Source organism: Schistocerca americana, chromosome 2, assembly GCF_021461395.2.
Source record: "Schistocerca americana isolate TAMUIC-IGC-003095 chromosome 2, iqSchAmer2.1, whole genome shotgun sequence".
Lineage (NCBI taxonomy): Eukaryota > Metazoa > Arthropoda > Insecta > Orthoptera > Acrididae > Schistocerca > Schistocerca americana.
Genome location: NC_060120.1, coordinates 888424118 through 888448286, shown reverse-complemented (window position 1 = coordinate 888448286; position 24169 = coordinate 888424118). Strand labels below are relative to the sequence as shown.

The following is a 24169-nucleotide window of genomic DNA, read 5'->3' as shown; positions in this document are numbered from 1 at the left end:
TAGAAAACTACTGACAGCTTTCCTTTTTGACTTAAAGAAGATTCATTTCATCATAAATATCATGTAACTAAATAAATAGTAGATTTCCAAGCAAAATATTCTTTTTAATCATGTCAAAATATTCATAAACTTTCCTATTATTTCTATAAACATCCATACTTAAACAATAAATATCAAAATAGACAATATAATGGAAGTCAATATCCTATTTAGTGCCTTAGCTTCTAGCATGTGAGTGTTAAGTTCACATTTCTTTATTTAATAAACAACCCTGTCTATTTTGAAGCATACTCGATGTTCATAAACTTGCCACTCTCAGTCACTGTCCCAAACTTCTCTTCCATATTCATTCTCTTCCTCTCCATTAGTCACTGTATTAATGACAGACATCTTTAGGATATTATCAAAATACGAAACTGCAAAGTGATAACGTCAATCATGCATGAAGAATTCTGTAGTGTCTCAGGTTTCAGCGGAATGACGTCCATGTATGCTCTCGGCACATCACAAAAACGAGAAACTGTCTTAGTCTTCACTGGAGGAAATTCATTTTTCACCATTCTACTGCTGTTGGGTGAAATAGAGGAACATTTCGGCTGAACAGTGTATTCAAATATTTTGTATTATGTAATAGGCCAATTCCCTCCATTCAGTGTTACAGATTTCTTAGAAAACGAATCTAGATGTTTGTGATCGTCAATAAATGCGTCTTTTGTGTACACCTCAACATGCGTGTGTTTCCTTAATTTCTGTATTACTGTAGACCATTGTGGGAGGGGGGGGGGGATGTATACAGGGTGTTACAAAAAGGTACGGCCAAACTTTCAGGAAACATTCCTCACACACAAAGAAAGAAAATATGTCATGTGGACATGTGTCCGGAAACGCTTACTTTCCATGTTAGAGCTCATTTCATTACTTCTCTTCAAATCCCATTGATCATGGAATGGAAACACACAGCAACAGAACGTACCAGCGTGACTTCAAACACATTGTTACAGGAAATGTTCAAAATGTCCTCCGTTAGCGAGGATACATGCATCCACCCTCCGTCGCATGGAATCCCTGATGCGCTGATGCAGTCCTGGAGAATGGCGTATTGTATCACAGCCGTCCACAATACAAGCACGAAGAGTCTCTACCTTTGGTACTCGGGTTGCGTAGACAAGAGCTTTCAAATGCCCCCATAAATGAAAGTCAAGAGGTTTGAGGTCAGGAGAGCGTGGAGGCCATGGAATTGGTCCGCCTCTACCAATCCATCGGTCACCGAATCTGTTGTTGAGAAGCGTACGAACACTTCGACTGAAATGTGCAGGAGCTCCATCGTGCATGAACCACATGTTGTGTCGTGCTCCATTGAGCGTAGGTGGAAGAACATGGGGCCCAATCAAGACATCACCAACAATGCCTGCCCAAACGTTCACAGAAAATATGTGTTGATGACACAATCACCTTCAGTTCTGCCAACTGGCGGTGAATCGAGGAAGTACAGTACATACTGACGAAACTAAAATGAGCTCTAACATGGAAATTAAGCGTTTCCGGACACATGTCCACATAACATCTTTTCTTTATTTGTGTGTGAAGAATGTTTCCTGAAAGTTTGGCCGTACCTTTTTGCAACACCCTGTATATACTGTCCTGTTTCCTTTTTCATAATTCCAAACTTGTCAGATTCCTATCACAAGTATTGTGGAAATGTCCACGGGTTGGAAACACGTGTGGGAAACGTTGGAGAATCTTCCACTATGAACTAAAGTGTGCCTAAATTGAACCATTGTGTGATTACTGTTCTGTCCTGTACAGACATCTGAAAATGTATACAAAGTTTTACACCAGAGGCCACATGTTTTCGTTATGTAGTCCATAAGGAGAGAAACCACTGCATTAGGACCCTTCTTTGTTCATGTAGATGCAAGCTTTGTTATCAGAAAACCTATGAATGCTTAATTCGTGTAAATAGTCTCCGAACTCGTCTGACGGTTCCATCACCGAAGCCATTTTTAAACCTCGCAGCTGTTTTCTGCATCCCACTACAGAGCTTTAGTGCAATATAACGACTTGTCTTTGTGTCAAGTCCTCTTTCTGTACGAAACAGAACTTTAACATTGGTTTCGACAAGGAAAAAATCACTGAACAAGTCCCAATATAGAACCAACAAATGTGGAATCTTGTTAAAACAACAACTAGAGTAATAACATATGTAACTTAAAAATGATGAAAAGTCCTGATTTTGATCTCAATGCCTCAATTGCACCTGTCGCCCTCAGACGTTGCCGCGATCGGTACAGAACACAGGGTTATTCAAAATGATATAGCCACTTTCAAATTATTGTCAGAAACGTTTGTATTGAGGTTAGTTACTATATGTGTACATGTATGGAAACAGCAACTCATGTTCAGAAATGTTCGATGTTTGAATGGTCAGTCTCAAGGTAAGCGTCCAGTCGGTCAAGACTCGCGCCGAAGTGTCCACATCTCTTTTTTAAAAAGTATTGCGTGACTTTGGCTCAACGTCACCAAAAACTTTTAAGTGTCATTTTGGTTCGACGCGACTACCATTTGTAAGATGACAAACACTCCGCCAGTAATCTGTTTCTTCCCACATTCATTGCTGCAAATCGGGCATAACTTATGCAATGACAGCGTACAATCGATTTTTCAGGCCTGGTAAACATACACACTGTCTTCAATGAAACACCAAAGAAAGAAATCTAGTGGTGTCAAGTCCGGGGAGCGACGTGACCATGCGACTGGCACTTCGCTGCCAATACACCGACTTATTATCGAATAAACCTCTAACCTCCGCGAGAAAATGAGGTGTTGCACCGTCTTTCTTGTAGTACACCATCCCGGCTCGGCCTTCTTCATCAATATGTGAAATTAAAAAGTTTTCCAGCATATCCAGACACGCAATACATACAGTTTTCTTCATGAAGAAGAAAGAATCTTACACTATAAATTTGCTAGGGGCACAAAACACATTAACTTTGGGGCTGTCACGAACGTGTTTCAGGCTTGCATGCGGATTTTCACTGCCCCAAATTCCGCAGTTCGCCATGCCACTGTTATGGAATGTTGACTCTTAGCTGGAGATTAAGCTTTTGACAATGTTGACTGGAATACTCTCTTTCATTTCTGAACGTGGCAGGGATAAAATACAGGGAGCGAAAGGCTATTTACAATTTGTACAGAAACCAGATGGCAGTTATAAGAGTCGAGGGACATGAAAGGGAAACAGTGGGGAGGAAGGAAGTGAGACAGGGTTGAAGCCTCTCCCCGATGTTATTCAATCTGTATATTGAGCAAGCAGTGAAAGAAACAAAAGAAAAATCCGGAGTAGGTATTAAAATCCATTGAGAAGAAATAAAAACTTTGAGGTTCGCCGATGACATTGTTATTCTGTCAGAGACAGCAAAGGACTTGGAAGAGCAGTTGAACGGAATGAAAAGTGTCTTGAAAGGAGGGTATAAGATTAACATCAACAAAAGCAAAACGAGGATAATGGAATGTGGTCGAATTAAGTTGGGTGATGCTGAGGGAATTAGATTCGGAAATGAGACACTTAAAGTAGTAAAGGAGTTTTGCTATTTGGGGAGCAAAATAACTGATGATGGTCGAAGTAGAGAAGATATAAAATGTAGACTGGCAATGGCAAGGAAAGCGTTTCTGAAGAAGAGAAATTTGTTAACATCGAGTGTAGACTTAAGTGTCAGGAAGTCGTTTCTGAAAGTATTTGTATGGAGTGTAGCCATGTATGGAAGTGAAACATGGACGATAAATAGTTTAGACAAAAAGAGAATAGAAGCTTTCGAAATGTGGTGCTACAGAAGAATGCTGAAGATTAGACGGGTAGATCACATAACTAATGAGGAGGCATTGAATAGGATTGGGGAGAAGAGAAGTTTGTGGCACAACTTGACTAGAAGAAGGGATCGGATGGTAGGAAATGTTCTGAGGTGTCAAGGAATCACCAATTTAGTATTGGAGGGCAGCGTGGAGGGTAACAATCGTAGAGTGAGACTAAGAGATGAATACACTAAACAGATTCAGAAGGATGTAGGTTGCAGTAGGTACTGGGAGATGAAGAATCTTGCACAGTATAGAGTAGCATGGAGAGCTGCATCAACCAGTCTCAGGACTGAAGACCACAACAACAACAACAGCTGGAGATTATTGTGTTCAGGAATGTGTCGCCATCCTGTATCTGACGCAACATTTGCGCAAATAATTCTCCACGAGCAGCCTAATCTGCATCACTAATGTGCTTTGCCATTGTGGTTCCGTGTGATTTCAACTGCAGACTTTTACATTGTACTCGGCAAATAGTCTTTTGTGGAGTGCCCGTCTCGCGAGACGCAGGTCGCGTTGATTTTTTGTGGACTGAGGGAAAAGCTCTACCTAACCTGTTCAACAAAATCATCAACATGTGGGCGACCTGGTGATTTTTCATGTCGCGGTCAATAATCCGTCTCAATAAAGTTCTTGCGCCAAGAGTCAATTGTAGGCCTTCTTGGAAGTTCTTTAGCATATTCGGCGCGAAACTGATGCCGAACAATTGCTTCAGAGTTCGTTTGTATGAAACCAAAACCAACAGGTAACACGCCCAGCACCAGGGAAAGTAGTAGTCTGGCGCTCCTGGTGGCGTAATGGTGTACTTATGCGCTACGTGTATCAAACTTGAGGGTGTTTGCACATCTACCGCTTCTGTAAATTATCTCAATAAATTCCTATATCATTCCAAAGTTGTGTAGCCCTTTTTGACTCGCCCTGTATGCCTTCTTGACACAGATAGAAATCTCTCCATCCGGACAGGTCTCGGTAGGTCCAACGGGACCGACCGACCGCCGTGTCATCCTCAGTCGATGAGTGCCACTGGGTGCTTATAAGAAAGAGCATGTGCTCAGCACACCTCTATCCCCGGCAGTTTTCAGCTTTCATGACCGCTGTTTCTCACTTAAGTAACTCCCCAGTTGTCATCACAAGGGCTGAGCGCACCCCGCTTACCAACAACGCTAGGCAGACCTGGAAGGTCACCCATCCAAGTGCTAGCCAAGCCCAATTGTGCTTAACTTCGGCGATCCGACGAGAACCGGTATCACCACAGCCGCGAAGCCGTTGGCTGGTGGAGACCTAGGGCATTTTAAATAAGGTGGTAGAAAACCACAGACCAGCTTCTTGTAATATAAACCAACTGTTCTATGTTGACTTTGTCTATTCCGAGTCTGTGAATTAGTAATTAAATCTAGTTGTTGTAAGAGGGAATATATAAATTCCCTAGTTAGCAGAAAGCACTATGTCGTTGACTGTCGAAATCAAGATTAGAAACGACCGGCGAAGCCACTGAGCCTTGTGGTAGGCCGATAGAGAGTGACATATGCCCTGTGGCAGTCCGATATAGAGTGACATATGTGTCGAGTGATGATATCAACAATGAATGCAACCGTCAATGTTCTGGGCACTCGTGGATGAATGCCGATATCAGTCCTTCCCTTGACCCTCTCTCTTTCATGTTGTACATATATGTCCATGAAAACTTCTGCATTTTGTGGTCTGGATGAAAGGAACTTAAAGCTAGTTGTGCGCTGTGCTGGTGGCTAATACATACCACATGAGGGTCTCCAGACAAAAAAAAAGTATGATGAAGCAGATACAATATTCCAAATCAAAAGTATTTGTACTTTTTAATGTCCCAAATGTGTATCTAAGCATTTATGCCATCCTTAAATCATTATCTTTGTTTAAGGCAGTAAAACGTTATATCGGACATCATTTGTAGCTCAACACACAGATTAATTTCGCACCCTGAATAAAAAATCTTATGTGTTGTAGCAAAATGGGAAAGTTTCAGACATTTACATATCTTACTAACGTTTTTGGTGAGTAACAAACACAAATAAAACGATATTTCATGCTTGAGAAAGAATGATTACGTGAAAAATTTCTGAATTCGTTTGCCGCAGTTACTGCATTTATAAGTACACTCCTGGAAATGGAAAAAAGAACACATTGACACCGGTGTGTCAGACCCACCATACTTGCTCCGGACACTGCGAGAGGGCTGTACAAGCAATGATCACACGCACGGCACAGCGGACACACCAGGAACCGCGGTGTTGGCCGTCGAATGGCGCTAGCTGCGCAGCATTTGTGCACCGCCGCCGTCAGTGTCAGCCAGTTTGCCGTGGCATACGGAGCTCCATCGCAGTCTTTAACACTGGTAGCATGCCGCGACAGCGTGGACGTGAACCGTATGTGGAGTTGACGGACTTTGAGCGAGGGCGTATAGTGGGCATGCGGGAGGCCGGGTGGACGTACCGCCGAATTGCTCAACACGTGGGGCGTGAGGTCTCCACAGTACATCGATGTTGTCGCCAGTGGTCGGCGGAAGGTGCACGTGCCCGTCGACCTGGGACCTGACCGCAGCGACGCTCGGATGCACGCCAAGACCGTAGGATCCTACGTAGTGCCGTAGGGGACCGCACCGCCACTTCCCAGCAAATTAGGGACACTGTTGCTCCTGGGGTATCGGCGAGGACCATTCGCAACCGTCTCCATGAAGCTGGGCTACGGTCCCGCACACCGTTAGGCCGTCTTCCACTCACGCCCTAACATCGTGCAGCCCGCCTCCAGTGGTGTCGCGACAGGCGTGAATGGAGGGACGAATGGAGACGTGTCGTCTTCAGCGATGAGAGTCACTTCTGCCTTGGTGCCAATGATGGTCGTATGCGTGTTTGGCGCCGTGCAGGTGAGCGCCACAATCAGGACTGCATACGACCGAGGCACACAGGGCCAACACCCGGCATCATGGTGTGGGGAGCGATCTCCTACACTGGCCGCACACCACTGGTGATCGTCGAGGGGACACTGAATAGTGCACGGTACATCCAAACCGTCATCGAACCCATCGTTCTACCATTCCTAGACCGGCAAGGGAACTTGCTGTTGCAACAGGACAATGCACGTCCGCATGTATCCCGTGCCACCCAACGTGCTGTAGAAGGTGTAAGTCAACTACCCTGGCCAGCAAGATCTCCGGATCTGTCCCCCATTGAGCATGTTTGAGACTGGATGAAGCGTCGTCTCACGCGGTCTGCGCGTTCAGCACGAACGCTGGTCCAACAGAGGCGCCAGGTGGAAATGGCATGGCAAGCCGTTCCACAGGACTACATCCAGCATCTCTACGATCGTCTCCATGGGAGAATAGCAGCCTGCATTTCTGCGAAAGGTGGATATACACTGTACTAGTGCCGACATTGTGCATGCTCTGTTGCCTGTGTCTATGTGCCTGTGGTTCTGTCAGTGTGATCACTTGATGTATCTGACCGCAGGAATGTGTCAATAAAGTTTCCCCTTCCTGGGACAATGAATTCACGGTGTTCTTATTTCAATTTCCAGGAGTGTATCTGGTTACAGTTTCATTATGACCGCAGTCGTTAATGATATGGTGTATAGCTAAGAAATGCTGTAACACAGCAATTTGTTGGCACGCCTATACCAAAGACGATGACGGTATGAAGATGATCAACGTCTGTGTTGCCGGTTTCTCAGTGAATCGCATCGATCTTTCTGAAACCTGTTGTAAGCGTTTTTCTGTGTCCCAAGCATTCTGCTTTCATAAAGCTTGAAAATGCCCATGTGTCGAAATTGCAATCGCATTAAATAATGGAGCCATAAATAATAGCCAAGAGCGGAATGATTTCATTTAAAAATTCTGCGATGTGCTTTCAAGACCATGTCGCCAGTGCCGTGTTCATGGCAATGGTCGTATATGCAGTTTAGTCATCCAAGCCCAATAGAGGCAAAACGTAGAGCACAATTTCTTACAGGAAGATACGTCTTTTGTCTGTAACAGCGTTGGCAAACTGGAGAATACTGATGTCTGAGGACAATTTGTGTGATGAAATGAAATGATCGTATGGCACTGATAGCCAGGTGTTCCCATTTGGGGAGTTCGATCGCCGAGTTGCAGGTCTTTTCTGTTGATGCCATATTGGACAGCTTGCTTGTCGAGGATGCTGAAATGATGATGAGGACAATACAACACCCAATCCCTGAGCGGAGAATATCTCCGACCAGGCCGGGAATCGAACCGAGGCCCGCTGCATGGCAGTCAGACGCGCTGAGCGTCACCTAAAAGGAGGGCCAATTCAGATGATAATAGACTTGAACAAAAGAAACAAATTCTACACTTCCTGGGTCACTGTTTTTTATTCACGACAATGTCGCAGCTTGTGAGAGAATATTCAAATGGCTCTGAGCACTATGGGACTTAACTTCTGAGGTCATCAGTTCCCTAGAACTTAGAACTACTTAAACCTAACTAACCTAAGGACATCACACACACCCATGCCCGAGGCAGGATTCGAACCTGCGACCGTAGCGGACGCCCGGTTCCAGACCGTAGCGCCTAGAACCGCTCGGCCACACCGGACGGCTGTGAGAGAATATTCATTCTTGCCAAATTTTGTAATAAACTGACGCAAAGTCAGTCTTGGTGCACTGTCCTTGGTGAGACATGGATCAACAAAGATTACCTGTATCTCTATCCATTTCATCTCGTTAAACATCCTGACTACTCTTATTACCATACCAGAACGCTTCCAAACAGCATCCCTTTCGGTCATCTGAACAGTAGGTACCTCAGCTCTTTTACACATAGCGATGTCTTATCACGCAATACTTCTAAAGTAACTGCCACAAAAGTTCTCTAGGCTGGGCTGCACAGCTGCGCATTCTTACTCTCGAAGCAACTAAAATGCCTTCCATCTAGCTTTCGTCGCCGGAATTCTCCAACACATTGGAAAACCACATTCAGCAGTTGCCCAGCGAGAAATTGCGTTGCTTGGAGGTTTAGCTTTACAGTTTCCTTCATCACGCTGCAATTACCATTTCATTCGAGCCAAACTAAAGGTGTTCATTCTGTAATCTTTCAATACCCACGATTCAGTTGTCCTTGCTATGAAATATAGATGACAAGCCCTGTAGCATCAAAACCCATTATTATACCTCAAACAGCATCTCTGAATTCTGCTCAACCATATGTATAAAATAAATAATGTGAAGTATTGATGTGTCACGGACCAAACCGGGTAGCCCCGTATGTTAGAACGCTACTTTCCGGGATTCAGTGCCTGGCAGATTAACTTCGGGGGTTGGTCGGCTGGCCAGCGTAAATGTGGTTTTAAAGCGGTTTCCCACATCCGACTAGGTGAACACTAGGTTGTTACCGACGTTCTGCCCCAATTACACGATTCCTAAAATTTCGAAAACGTACACACATGTGGATAGGACAATACTAGGTGCAGACAGATGGGGCACACAAATCCCGTGCCTGAGCACCTAGACCTTGAGGAGCTATGAGCACTTGTTCATCTTCGCAACCGTGCGACACGTCTCCGCTACTGTGGTATGCATTTCAAAGCCCCAGCTTACTGAATGTTTTTTCTTGTTTTGGCCGTAACCTCTGAGGGTTGCTTACCCTACAATGTTAGCAACAGCAGTATCTATACATGTATGCCACAGTCAGAAGTATAAGAGCCATTTCGCTTATACATTTCGACTCCTCCGTTTTTCGGACCAGTGCCCCCTACCTCAAGTAGATTCATTTACCCTTCTATGTTATTCCTGACGGTTTGTTACATCATCATGGATTCACACTGTACGTACATACACACTATTTACAGGCGCCGGCGCCTATAATTTCGACGCTTTGTAGCGTCGCTGGACGATGATTCCGGACATGGGTTCCTGTCCCCATTTTGTTCCTTAAGACACCTTCTACATCCCCTCGAAACTGTCGGTGTAATTTTTAACACCCTGTATAATAAAACTTCCTAGCAGATTAAAACTGTGTGCCAGACCGAGACTCGAACTCGGGACCATTGCCTTTCGCAGGCAAGTGCTCTACCATCTGAGCTACCCAAGCACGACTCACGCCCCGTCCTCACAGCTTTACTTCTGCCAGTACCTCGTCTCCTACCTTCCAAACTTTACAGAAGCTCTCCCGCGAACTTTGCAGAACTAGCACTCCTGAAAGAAAGTATATTACGGAGACATGGCTTAGCCAATCTGTATAATATATACAATATACAGGGTGTTTCAGCACGGCTGTTGTCCGTTGAGCTTATGGATTGCTCATCGCTATCCCCGCCATTTTTACGGCTATCTCGAAGCAGGACCGGTATTTCTCCTTCAAGAATCCACTAAATTGTCTTCATGAGGTTGCATACACTTCATTTCAACAAACGGAACGCAACCTATGAAGTCGTGTTAGCAACAGAAACGCGATTGCATTTGTAGACCTGTCGAGCTTGCGTTACGCACGAGTAAATGGACAACCTGTTTGTGAAGCCATCACTCACGAAGCTATGAACGTCATTATATGTTATGTACATGTTGCAGTGTTATCGTAATGCAAGAGTAATAAACGGGATCCGCTATGTGCAATAATCTACCAAGTGCGTCTTGATCATATTGTGGTTATTCGTCGTTGTACCGCTCCCTCGACACGGTGAATCTATAATTCTTATACATAACCTTGCACGTCTCTATATCAGCTCGTAAAGTATCTCCACATCCGTTCCGGTAGAATCGTCGTCCAGTTGTCCGGTCCGAAGGGTACAGTTATCAGCGAACATTCATGGTCACACCTGAAAACTGTGTCGACACTGTTTCGTACCTTGCGCGACTAATCTTTGGAACCAGTTTGTGTTCACTATCAGCTTTCAACTCTTTCTGACCAATGGATACTTCACGTGTTTCGACTAATGGTGGCGGACAAGGAGGAGAGGGGGTGTGGGGGTGGAGAGGAAGTCCTGCTCTATTCTCACCGGTCTATCGCTGTAAGTTATAATCGATGTTGCGAATCATTAGTGCATAAATGAAGCTTTGCAGCTCAACGTGAACACTCAACGTAGTTCAGTTCAATTTCAGATTTGTCGAGTAAATGTACATGAAGTATTTCGAACATGGTTTTATGGAGTCTAATGGCCTAACTTAATTCAGAACATGAATGGAATGGTAGGGAACATCGATATCGTTCGAGAAGCTTATGAAGTCTTTATCGATATCACCCATGCATCCTATGCGGATGCAAACTCAAATGGTGCAAAATTTTGACATCAGTGCTACGGAACAGCTAGAGGAACATACTCTGCTTTACGAAGAAATTATTTCAGCAAAGAGCAAAGGAGGATGGCTAACAATTCATCCGGCATTTACACAATATGAAGAGGGAATATTGAATCTAGTTGATGATTTCTGTAGGAGATGCATCGAAGTCTGAAGACTGCTGAGAGATTGAACAATGACCCTACCAAATTGTCTGTCTACATTGGCGAATCATCTAACCCGTCGATTACTGGTGAGTGGTTAAATAAAACGCTACAAACGTTCATCAAACCTTGTAAGAGATACTGGTGAAGAGATCACTGAACCATCGCAAATATTTGTATTGGGATGCAGGAAAAAGTCATTAGAGTGTATGGTTATGGGGGGCATCAGATCTGGATAAAATTCTTGTGGAATAGAAGGGACATTTTAGAAATGTCCCTAAAATGCAGATACTGCAATTTTTTATCTCTGTAGAAGACCATTAAATGCTCGAAGTCTGCATAAAGACTGTTGGAATTTCTATGAGATTAGAAATAAGGGCGTTAACCCAGAGAACATCCGACGATCTCGCTCTTACATCATACACAGAAGATATTTGAAATAATGCTCTTTAACCCTATAACACACTTCACTGAGACACTTCTAATCCATCTTCAGACTAGAAAGATACTAGCCAAGAATCTATTAATAGAAAATCTCCCCCAACCTGCAGAAGCTGGTTTCTAGTCATGAAATATCACCGGAGGGGTCTATGATACCGTATAGCACCAATTTATTATGTGCTAAGTTGGTCTTTATTTTCGAAATACGGTTTCGACAGATATAACTATAGTATTCTGGTCTGTAATATAATGCATATGCATGGCATGTACCTCTTTTCATGATTTGCGACGTAATATTTGACAAATTATTTTTACGACATTAAAAAAACAAGGGAAATGGAAACTGAGCATTTACATGTCTTCAAATATGTTTTGTTACAGTGTGATTTGGAACCTTATGCCATGCTGTCTTTATCGTGGTTAAAATATAGCACATTGTACAAAGGCTTATCAGAAATAAAACACTTAACAATTACAAAGCACAATGTGCACATGGCCATGTCCATATACGTGGTGCTCACAGATGATAGTTAATTCTTAAAAATCGTAGTATACAGTAAAATGCGCATTTGCACATATGTTTGCGTGACATGTTCCATACATTGAGGTTAAACCTTAGACGAAGTATATGGTGGAAACCGATGACGATGTGGCAAAGACAAAGCATGTACAGCGTCTTACAGACTCGATGTATGTAACGTGTCCTGCAAACGTAAACAAATGCGCAAATGTCCATTTTACTGTATATTGTGATTTTTAAGAATTTACCATCATCTGTGAGCTCTACGTAGACGTACATGGCCATGTGACAAGGCGCTTTTTAATTGTAAACCATATCGTTCTGTAAAAAAGTAAAAAAGGTTTCTGAAGGACGTAAAAGCAGAATTTCCATTTCCGCTCTTTGTAACGCCGAACAAAAATGTTTTTGAGAACGAAGTCTTTAGCACTCCATACAAATACTTTCAGAAAAGAGTCCGTAAGACTTAAATGTAGCCGTGTATTGAAGTGAAACATAGACGACAAACAGTTTAGACAGGAGGAGGATAGAAGCTTTTGAAATGTAGTGCTACAACAGAATGCTGAAGATTAAGTGAGTAGATGACGTAACTAATGAGAAGATACTGAACAGAACTGGGGAGAAAAGAAATTTGTAACACAAGCTGACTAGAAGTACGGATAAGTAGGAATCGGTTGATAGGACACATTCTGAGACACCAAGGGAGTACCAGTTTAGTACTGGAGATAAGTGTGGGGGGGGGGGGGGGGGGAGGGTAAAAATTGTAGAGGAAGACCAACAGCTGGATACAGTAAGCAGATGCAGAAGGATGTAAGTTGCATTAGTTATTCGGAGATGAAGGGACTTGCACAGGATATGGAAGCATGGAGAACTGAATCAAACCAGTCTTCGGACTGAAGACAACGAGCAACAACAGCATGCATTATGTTACAGACGAGAAGATGACAGATTTGTAGAAACCGTTCGTCACAAATAAAGGCTAATTTTTGTGATCTTCTCTTTTGCAAATTTTTTGCCCAGTGAAACATAGATCCCTCCCTCAAATTTCTCAGTGTGAGAAAATTCAATCATATTATGTATGAACATAGCAGCTTAAGAAAATATTTCAATCTGTTACCACCAATTTAAGGGATCTTTGTACCCTTGTAGTAAGGGGAGAGGAGTGACGAACAGCCTGCCACAGAACAGTGTCCTATATCTTCCTCTCGTTAATTTATACGCCAACGATCAGCCACTTCTCCACAGTTCCTGTGCGTCAGTGATCTGTCGCTTTCAGATCGGAGCGAGGGTTTCAACAAAGTGATTCCAGGTTTATGGGCTTCTCGTGTACGAGACGTCCTGAAGAAGGCTCCCTGCAATGGCAGCCGAAACGTCGGTAGCTTTACCACACGCAGCGGCAAACCAAGGACTCCGGCCGCGAAAGGCTTGCGGCTTCGGCTCAGCATAGTAAACATGATTATTGTAAGGTTTACCATTCGAATTAAATCCACTGAAGAAACAGATACGTGTTTTGCAACTGAATGAAAGGGAAATTAGTGACGGATCACGAATACTGGGAGTGAAGTAGGTGGGAAACAACCCGAAGGAAAGCGAGTCACCGAAATATTTGGGTGCAAACTTGGACATCTTATAAGAGGCAGTCAAACGAAAACCAGACAGATGGAATAAAGTATGCAAACTGTTCATTATTTCAAAAGTAATCCCCATAACTGTTAATACACTTATCCCATTGTGAGACAAGACGTCCAATTGCATCATGGGAAAATGTTTGCACCCCTTCGTCCGAAGCAAATCGATGCCACGAATGTCTTTCTCCAGGGCTCCAAAATATGTAAATTGCGTGGGGAGAAATCAGGACTGTAATGGAGACAGTTCCAGGGCTTCCCAGCGAAACATCTGCACTATAGACAAAGCAGCCTTGTTAACTTGAGGGCAGACATTACCCAGCAAAAGAATGAAGCCGTCCGTCAACATTCCTGGGCGTTTGGACTTGATGGTGGGTTTCAGTGTTTGCAAAGCGTCTACATACTACTGCGTTTTAATTATGGCTCTGTATTCCAGGCACTCAATGTGCAGTGGGCTCTTGCAGTCAAAGAGTAAGACCATCATGACTTTCCCAGAGCTGCTGCAACTGCTGTTTCGACAAAGCTGCTGAAGTTTCACTGGGAAGCCCTCACACATCCTCATCCAGTCCTGATCTCTCTCCGTGCGATTTCCATATTTTTGGAGCCCTGAAGAAAGATATCATCGATTTGCTTGGGACGAAGAGACGCCTGCCTGGGTACTATGCTGGCCATTAGAACTGCTACACCACGAAGATGACGTGCTACAGACGTGAAATTTAACTGAGAGGAAGAAGATGCTGTGATATGCAAATGATTAGCTTTTCAGAGCATTCACACAAGGTTGGCGCCGGTGGCGACACCTACAACGTGCTGACATGAGTAAAGTTTCCAACCGATTTCTCATACACAAACAGCAGTTGACCGGCGTTGCCTCGTGAAACGTTGTTGTGATGCCTCGTGTAAGGAGGAGAAATACGTACCATCACGTTTCCGACTTTGATAAAGGTCGGATTGTAGCCTATCGCGATTGCGGTTTATCGTATCGCGAAATTGCTGCTCGCGTTGGTCGAGATCCAATGACTGTTAGCAAAATACGGAGTCGCTGGGTTCAGGAGAGTAATACGGAACGCCGTGCTGGATCCCAACGGCCTCGTATCACTAGCAGTCGCGATGACAGGCATCTTATCCGCATGGCTGTAACGGATCGTGCAGCCACGTCTCGATGCATGAGTCAACAGATGGGGACGTTTGCAAGACAACAACCATCTGCACCAACAGTTCGACGCCATTTGCAGCAGCATGGACTATCACCTTGGAGACTATGGCTGCGGTTACCCTTGACGCTCCATCACAGACAAGAGCACCGGCGATGGTGTACTCAGCGACGAACCTGGGTGCACGAATGACAAAATGTTATTTTTTCGGATGAATCCAGGTTTTGTTTACAGCATCATGATGGTCGCATCCGTGTTTGGCGAAATCGCGGTGAACGCACATTGGAAGCGAGTATTCATCATCGTCATACTGGCGTCTCACCCAGCGTGATGGTATGGGGTGCCATTGGTTACACGTCTCGTTCACCTCTTGTTCGCATTGACGGCGCTTTGAACAGTGGACGTTACATTTCAGATGTGTTACGACCCGTGGCTCTACCCTTCATTCTATCCCTGCGAAACCCTACATTTCAGCAGGATAATGCACGACCGCATGTTGCAGGACCAGTACGGGCCTTTCTGGATACAGAAAATGTTCGACTGCTGCCCTGGCACAGCACATTCTCCAGATCTCTTACCAATTGAAAACGTCTGGTCAATGGTGGCCGAGCAACTGGCTCGTCACAATACGCCAGTCACTACTCTTGGTGAACTGTGGTATCGTGTTGAAGCTGCATGAGCAGCTGTACCTCCACACGCCATCCAAGCTCTGTTTGACTCAATGCCCAGGCATATCAGGGCCGTTATTACGGCCAGATGTGGTTGTTCTGGGTACTGCTTTCTCTGGATCTATGCAGCAAACTGCGTGAAAATGTAATCACATGTCAGTTCTAGTATAATATATTTGTCAAACGAATACCCGTTTATCATCTGCATTCCTTCTTGCTGTAGCAATTTTAATGGCCAGCAGTGTATAATCATGGTTCCATACAATATACAAAAAATAATCGAATCACTTCCTACTGTAAACATTCCAGCACTACAATTCTTCACGTTCGATCATCGTCTTCGTCAGTAGATTACTCTTTCCTATGGAATGGCCGAATGGCATTATTGGCCGGGAGAGCCCGTCTAGGATTGCTCGGCCGTCTGGCTCAAGTATTTGTATTTGGCGCCAATTCGACGAGTTGTGCCTCTATGAAGATGAGACGATATGATTAACACAAACACAGTCCCCGACTGAACAAGAACTCTGACTCAGCCGAGAATCGACCGCGTGGTTCTACGAGTTAGAGATGATAGCCAATAGGCCACGAGCTGTGGACACACATTCGTGTACTGTCTATTGTACGTTTCATCAAGTATTTGATCCTGCCTCTTTCACTTTACAAGGCGTTCACACTGTTCTCCCATTTCAGCACCACTATCTTACATGTCTAAAAGCAATTTTCGGTCAATTGCTGTCTCGGTACTGGATTCAACACTAGTATGCTCGTCTCTGCGCCATACACAAGCTACATGTACCTAAGGTGACATCGCCTAACTCATCTGTTCGGCAGAATATGCGCTCTTCCTCTTGAATGACAATTTCCAGAATTGGAATAGGAGATTAATAGGGTCCTTTCTCTACCTATTCTGAGCTACTCGACCGCCTGGCACGACCTGGAAAGGAATGACCACCTAAAACTAGCTGTAGGAAAAACAGTTGTCAGGTTGAGATGCGGTGGGAGATTCTGAAGGAAATGTAACTCACCCACAAAAAAAGTGATTTGTAAATTCCTCGCACGACCGATTCATCAGTCTGCGACCCTCAGCAAGTAGGCGTAGTAATAGAAGGGCTAAAGAAAATCCAACGGAGAGCAGTTTGTTTCGCAAGCGCGAAAGCGTCACAGCGGGTTCAGTCGAGTGTTAGATGCTACAAGAGAGGCAATGTGCATTACGGTGTAGTTTACCGTTAAATTTCGAGAGCGCATGTTCCAAAAGTTATCGGACAATACACTACTGTCACCAACATATGTCTTACGAAATGACTGCGTTCCTCCCCGGCATGATTATAGATTGGGTCACGGATGAGGAGAAATGATTGTGATGTCAGAAGTACCCCTTCCAGCTCGCTCTCCTCGTTCTCTCTCCCCCCCCCCCCCCTTATACCCAGGGACACATCTTAATGTAATTCCGGCACAAACAGGGTGTTTCACAGTTTATGTTACACGGAGGAAAAATGTACAGTAAACATGGGCTCTAAAATGCATGCCTGAGAAGCTATGAGCAATTGTTCATCTTCGCTACTGTGAAGCATATCTCCTCTATTGAAAAAGTGCTCATAGCTCCTCATATCATTTTAGATCCCATGTTTACTGGCCATTTTTTCTTATTTTGGTCCATACTACCACCTGTAAAAGTTGCCTACCCTACAATCCTAGCAATAACTGTACCAGTACATGTATTCCACTGTCAGAGGTATCAGAACGGACTTCGTTTATAACTTTCGACTAGTTCGTTTCCGGTACAGGGACTCTTACTTCAGACTGACACATTTATCCTTCTCCATCGTCCTAGTAAGCTTGTCACACTATCATGGAAGCACGCTGTATATATGTTGTGGATTGGCAAAAGAGCCAACCCACTATGAGAGGAAGCCGAAAGGCACGCGTTTTAGCTCACGCAGGCTGGCGTGAGGTCTGGAACAGGTCAAGGAAACGAGACTAGCAAAAAAGGACGTAGCTGTGGAATACTTAACTTTAATCCATAAATGGTGAACATCGCTCTTGACGGTACATGTTTTACAGCATCAATAGTAACTGGTAATGGCGCCTTGCTAGGTCGTAGCAAATGACGTAGCTGAAGGCTATGCTAACTATCGTCTCGGCAAATGAGAACGTATTTTGTCAGTGAACCATCGCTAGCAAAGTCGGTTGTACAACTCGGCGAGTGCTAGGAAGTCTCTCTAGACCTGCCGTGTGGCGGCGCTCGGTCTGCAATCACTGATAGTGGTGACATGCGGGTCCGACGTATACTACGGGCCGCGGCCGATTTAAAGGCTACCACCTAGCAAGTGTGGTGTCTGGCGGTGACACCACAATATACATTTACAGGCACTGGCGCCTGTAACTTCGACCCTCTATAGGGCCATTGGATGACGTTTCCGTACATGGGTTACTATGTAAAAGTTGATCTAATAAGTCTCCTCGACAACGTTTAGCAGTGTGTAACATGAATTGTGAAGCACCCTGCAGATGTAAATAAGCTCATAGTTTGAAGGTCAGTGATGACCGATATGGAACATACAGATTAATTACAAGGTCTCTTAAACCAGACTAGACATGCAAACTATATCGCCTTTCAGGGATTGCTCCACCTGACATTCAACGTGATGTTGCTGCTAGTTACCTCATTTGATCAATTCCATTCCACATCTGATAATGGCCATTGACCTCCAACACACTGACTGATGTCAGGAACTCTTCTCTGCGCTTTACAACATATATGGAAAGAAAACCAGTGTCGCCTTATGAAGCCGTAATTTTTTCTTTCGACCGTGGGCCTCGAAGCGAGATTGCCCCTTGGTATGAATTATAGGTTCCTTCGAAGTTGTTCCAAAGACCGCGAACCGGAATTAGCAGAACCTAGATCAAGCCGTAGTAATCGAGTACCCTAAGGAGACCTGTTGATATTGTGGTGGTAAGCCTCAAAGAACAACGTACACCATAGGTTGATATGTAGACCTAAATAGCTGTACAATGCTTGATTAAACGCTGTCTGCTCCCGGTGCCATCAGCGTTGTCAGTGTTCTGGTTGACTCATTGTAAAAAAGATGCAAGTATGTAAATAACTGGCACTGGTATAATACTTTACATTAGTCAGAAAACATGACTGACTGACCAGTTCATACAGAATAGGAGGTGCTTACATGTTGTTGTTGTGGTCTTCAGTCCTGAGACTGGTTTGATGCAGCTCTCCATGCTATTCTATCCTGTGCAAGCTTCTTCATCTCCCAGTACCTACTGCAACCTACATCCTTCTGAATCTACTTAGTGTATTCGTCTCTTGGTCTCCCTCTACGATTTTTACCCTCCACGCTGCCCTCCAACACTAAATTGGTGATCCCTTGATGCCTCAGAACATGTCCTACCAACCGATCCCTTCTTCTAGTCAAGTTGTGCCACAAACTTCTCTTCTCCCCAATCCTATTCAATACCTCCTCATTAGTTATATCATCTACCCATCTAATCTTAAGCATTCTTCTGTAGTACCACATTTCGAAAGCTTCTATTCACTTTTTGTCCAAACTAGTTATCGTCCATGTTTCACTTCCATACATGGCTACACTCCATACAAATACTTACAGAAACGACTACCTGACACTTAAATCTACACTCGATGTTAACAAATTTCTCTTCTTCTGAAACGCTTTCCTTGCCATTGACAGTCTACATTTTATATCCTCTCTACTTCGTCTATCATCAGTTATTTTGCTCCCTGAATAGCAAAACTCCTTTACTACTTTAAGTGTCTCATTTCCTAATCTGATTCCCTCAGCATCACCCGACTTAATTCGACTACGTTACATTATCCTCGTTTTGCTTTTGTTGATGTCCATCTTATATCCTCCTTTCAAGACACTATCCATTCCGTTCAACTGCTCTTCCAAGTCCTTTGCTGTCTCTGACAGAATAACAATGTCATCGGCGAACCTCAAAGTTTTTATTTCTTCGCCATGGATTTTAATACCTACTCCGAATTTTTCTTTTGTTTCCTTTACTGCTTGCTCAATATACAGATTGAATAACATCGGGGAGAGGCTACAGCCCTGTTACACTCCCTTCCCAACCACTGCCTTCCTTTCATGTCCCTCGACTCTTATAACTGCCATCTGGTTTCTGTACAAATTGTAAATAGCCTTTCGTTCCCTGTATTTTACCCCTGCCACCTTCAGAATTTGAAAGAGAGTATTCTAGTCAACATTGTCAAAAGCTTTCTCTAAGTCTACAAATGCTAGAAACGTAGGTTTGCCTTTCCTTAATCCAGCTTCTAAGATAGGTCGTAGGGTCAGTATTGCCTCACGTGTTCCTATATTTCTACGGAATCCAAACTGATCTTCCCCAAGGTCGGTTTCTACTAGTTTTTCCATTCGTCTGTAAAGAATTCGCGTTAGTATTTTGCATCCGTGACTTATTAAACTGATTGTTCGGTAATTTTCACATCTGTCAGCACCTGCTTTCTTTGTGATTGGAATTATTATATTCTTCTTGAAGTCTGAGGGTATTTCGCCTGTCTCATACTTCTTGCTCACCAGATGGTAGAGTTATGTAAGGACTGGCTCTCGCAAGGCGGTCAGTAGCTCTAATGGAATGTTGTCTACTCCCGGGGCCTTGTTACGACTCAGGTCTTTCAGTGCTCTGTCAAACTCTTCACGCAGTATCGTATCTCCCATTTCATCTTTATCTACATCCCCTTCCATTTCCATAATTTTGTCCTCAAGTACGTCACCCTTGTATAGGCCCTTTATATACTCCTTCCACCTTTCTGCTGTCCCTTCTTTGCTTATAACTGGGTTTCCATCTGAGCTCTTGATATTCATACAAGTGGTTCTCTTCTCTCCAAAGGTCTCTTTAATTTTCCTGCGGGCAGTATCTATCTTACCCATGGTGATATGTGCCTCTACATCCTTACATTTGTCCTCTAGCCATCCCTGCTTAGCCAATTTGCACTTCCTACCGATCTCATTTTTGAGGTGTTTGTATTCCTTTTTGCCTGCTTCATTTACTGCATTTTTATATTTTGTCCTTTCATCAATTAAATTCAATATTTCTTCTGTTACCCAAGGATTTCTACTAGCCCTCATCTTTTTACCTATTTGATCTTCTGCTGCGTTCACTACTTCATCTCTCAAAGCTACCCATTCTTCTTCTACTGTATTTATTTCCCCCATTCGTGTCAATTCTTTCCTCATGCTCTCCCTGAAACTCTGTACAACCTCTGGTTTAGTCAGTTTATCCAGGTCCCATCTCCTTAAATTCCCACCTTTTTGCAGTTTCTTCAGTTTTAATCTACAGTTCATAACAAATAGATTGTGGTCAGATTCCACATCTGCCCCTGGAAATGTCTTACAATTTAAAACCTGGTTCCTAAATCTCTGTCTTACCATTATATAATCTGTCTGAAACCTGTCAGTATCTCTAGGCTTCTTCCATGTATACAACCTTCTATTATGATTCTTGAACCAAGTGTTACATACAGGTATCAAAATTACTAAAATATAAAACTTACTGAAAAGTGTAATAGTCTTCTGTTGCTGCATTTATTTAAGTCAATTAGAGACACCCACAACTGGTTTCGCAACTTTTGAGTTCCAGCTTATGTTGTCTACCTGTACAGAAAATTTATAAATTAATGCTTTAATAATGGAAAAATGAAGTTATCTGAGATATGTTACAGTGCTTAGTGAACTGACTTAAACAATGAAGAAAATATTAAGTATCTAATTAGGAAACTAGGTGTGGATCAGTTACGCCCTACAAACAACGGGCCTAAACGTATATAATAAACAAGATTTTTAATTTCATACCAAAAGAAGCATACTTACAATTGCTGTATCACATAGTATAGGGAGCAGTTACAGAGTGCCAGAGTAACATCTGGCGTAACTAGGCAAAGCTCTCAGTCTTCGTCAGTTGATAAAAACCATAGGTTTGCACATGAATATACAAAAATTAGTTAAATTGTCGTCTGTTGCATTGGGTGAAAGATTCGTTCCTCGGTCTGTAGCACATCGTTCGTTATATTGTTTTCTCTCGTAGCGCACAATTTTCACAAACCGTAAAGAGTTTGTTTCGACATGATTACTTACAAAACTGTCGTTATTCACACTGTTACTCCTCCACCTCTTATCCTCAGCTGCTCATAATTTACATCTCTTAACAATACGTTTCTGTGATTTAGTGGAATGTTGTGAATATTTACTGTTATATCTTCACTGTGTCAAATACTTTAGGCGTTAGTACTAATAAAACCTGTCTACTGATCGTCCATAAAATTCTATTGTTGTCAGACTCCAGAAAGAAAAGATTAAACAGCGCCTGCGGTTAAAGTTAGTAACGCAAAATGCCACTATCAGCTCACCGGCTGGTACTACCTTCTCCATGACAAACAAGTGCCACCAGCTGCGATAACTGAGTCGTGAATATTGTTCGCAGCGCCAACAAGCTCGCTTTTGAAGGAAACCTATAACTAATTCACGGCCAGGTTGACGTTACACGTGACGCAACGAGGCAATCAGCAGTTCCGCAGCTAGTTTTCGTATTACGACAGACACAGGGAATACAAAAATTTACGCTCTTCAGTTAATTGTTGGAAGTGCGGGATACAAATTGTAGACTGATTGTTCTACTCCGATGCTTTCTCAATATCACTTGAAGTAAATGTCTGGAAAGATCCTCGGCAAAAAGCGTCGTTCCTCATGTTTTCTGATGTAAGCTTGTATTCTGTCCCGAAAAATAAACCTTAACCTTGATTTTTTCGTCCTCTGAATTAATCAAATCACGAACTTTTATCCGTAAAGGCTCAGTCAACAAACACAACATAATGTAATATAGTAGCATGGAATGACACTATTAACAGCTGCGTCAAGTATTCCTCTAAAAATCTATAAACGTTTATGAGTGAAGTAGATTCGGTTAAATACGAATATAAGATGTTTAATTGAGTTTACTTTTGCCGTCTTGGAAGACATTAGCTTACCAAAAAAAAAAAAAAAAAAAAAAAAAAAAAATCTGAAAGACCAATTATATTATGATCTTAGCTGTGAACGTAGAGCGTGAGCATGAGTCCGGACATTGGAGCAGTAAGTGGAATATTTCACAACAGCGTCCTGTACGTAATTCACTCAATAAAAGCACCGCTCATTCCCAGAACCCTTCAGTCAAATCTAAGTTTGCTGTCATTCTTACCTACTACGGATAGACGTGATTCGTCCGTTTCGCACAGTTTGATAGTGTAAGCCATAGAAATTTAGAAATGTGACTCACTTCAGACGTTTACTGCTAAATTTGAAACCGTTCACTGTCGGGTTCTTTCTGCTTGTTATGAGACTACCTCACATGTATCCAAACGTAAAGATTGCATCGTTAAGGACACCAAATGATGAGTCTAACTCGTTAAGCACCCCATTGGAGTTATTCAGTGATGACATTTTCTCGTAGACAGCTAGTTTGTAAACTGTGGATATTATGAGTAACAATTTCGTTATTATTTTAATTTTAACTCAAAGCCAAAACAACATAAAATAAGAAATTAAGAGACGTCTTGGAATGGAGGTAAAATTTGATGTGGAGTTTGAGAAGGTGAGTGAACAGTAGGAATGCAACGGCGATTCGGGAGCAAATAAGCACACCAGCCAGTCCTAGTGCTATGAGAGGTGGAGGCAGGCCAGGGCGGTGGAAGCAGATGGCATTATACCCCTCCTCTCCACCGTCTCCCCTCTCCACTGGCGTCCTGTCCCTTCCCCTACCCTCTCCAGCAGTCAGAGCCCTGTGTTCCTCCGACCATTATAAACGAAATAGCCATCAGTATGTACTCCATCTTGTTCTCTGCTCTCCACATCTGAATCTATTTTTCTATTCCATCTTAAGCCATGCCTCTTTCTTGCGAACACATCAATGGGAATGCTTGTAAGCCAAAAACTGGTGTTTACTTCTTGGAAATTCAGGGAGGCATGGTAGGTGTAGGTCACAAGAAAAAACACAACTTCGAAACAAATCCACAGGTTAATTGCCATTTTTAAACCTGATAGTATGTGTAGGACACAGTACATGATGTCCTAGGTGGAATGGCCAATATTCCGGAATGTGGACAGCAACGATCATTCGAAGCAATAAAGTCTAGTAAATGCCGGCCCTCTCAAAGGCCTTCAATTTACTCTTTTCCCCCACCTACTGTCTCCTCCGAGTTTAACAGTGGAGTTCCTATTGCACTTTTAATGTTACCGTCTTTACTTTTTTGGTTTGTTTTGATTTTTATGTATGTTGAGTCAGTCGTCCCGATGATCCTTTCTTTTTTGATTTCTTGCTGCAGTTTTTATTTATTTCATTTCGAAGGGATTTATATTGCTGTATTCCCACATTTTGCGAAACATTTCATCTTGAAGTATTTCTTCTATTATACAAAGTTTTTTAGCAGTTATCCTCCTCATGCCTATGTTTGTTTGTGCAACATCTG

General features: G+C 43.1%; 1 protein-coding gene across 1 annotated transcript in view; it reads left to right on the top strand.

The window, feature by feature from the left end:
* Positions 1-24169, top strand: part of LOC124595505 (solute carrier family 22 member 7-like) — a 206026-nt gene that overhangs the window by 12755 nt on the left and 169102 nt on the right. The gene's annotated exons all lie outside the window — the stretch shown is intronic.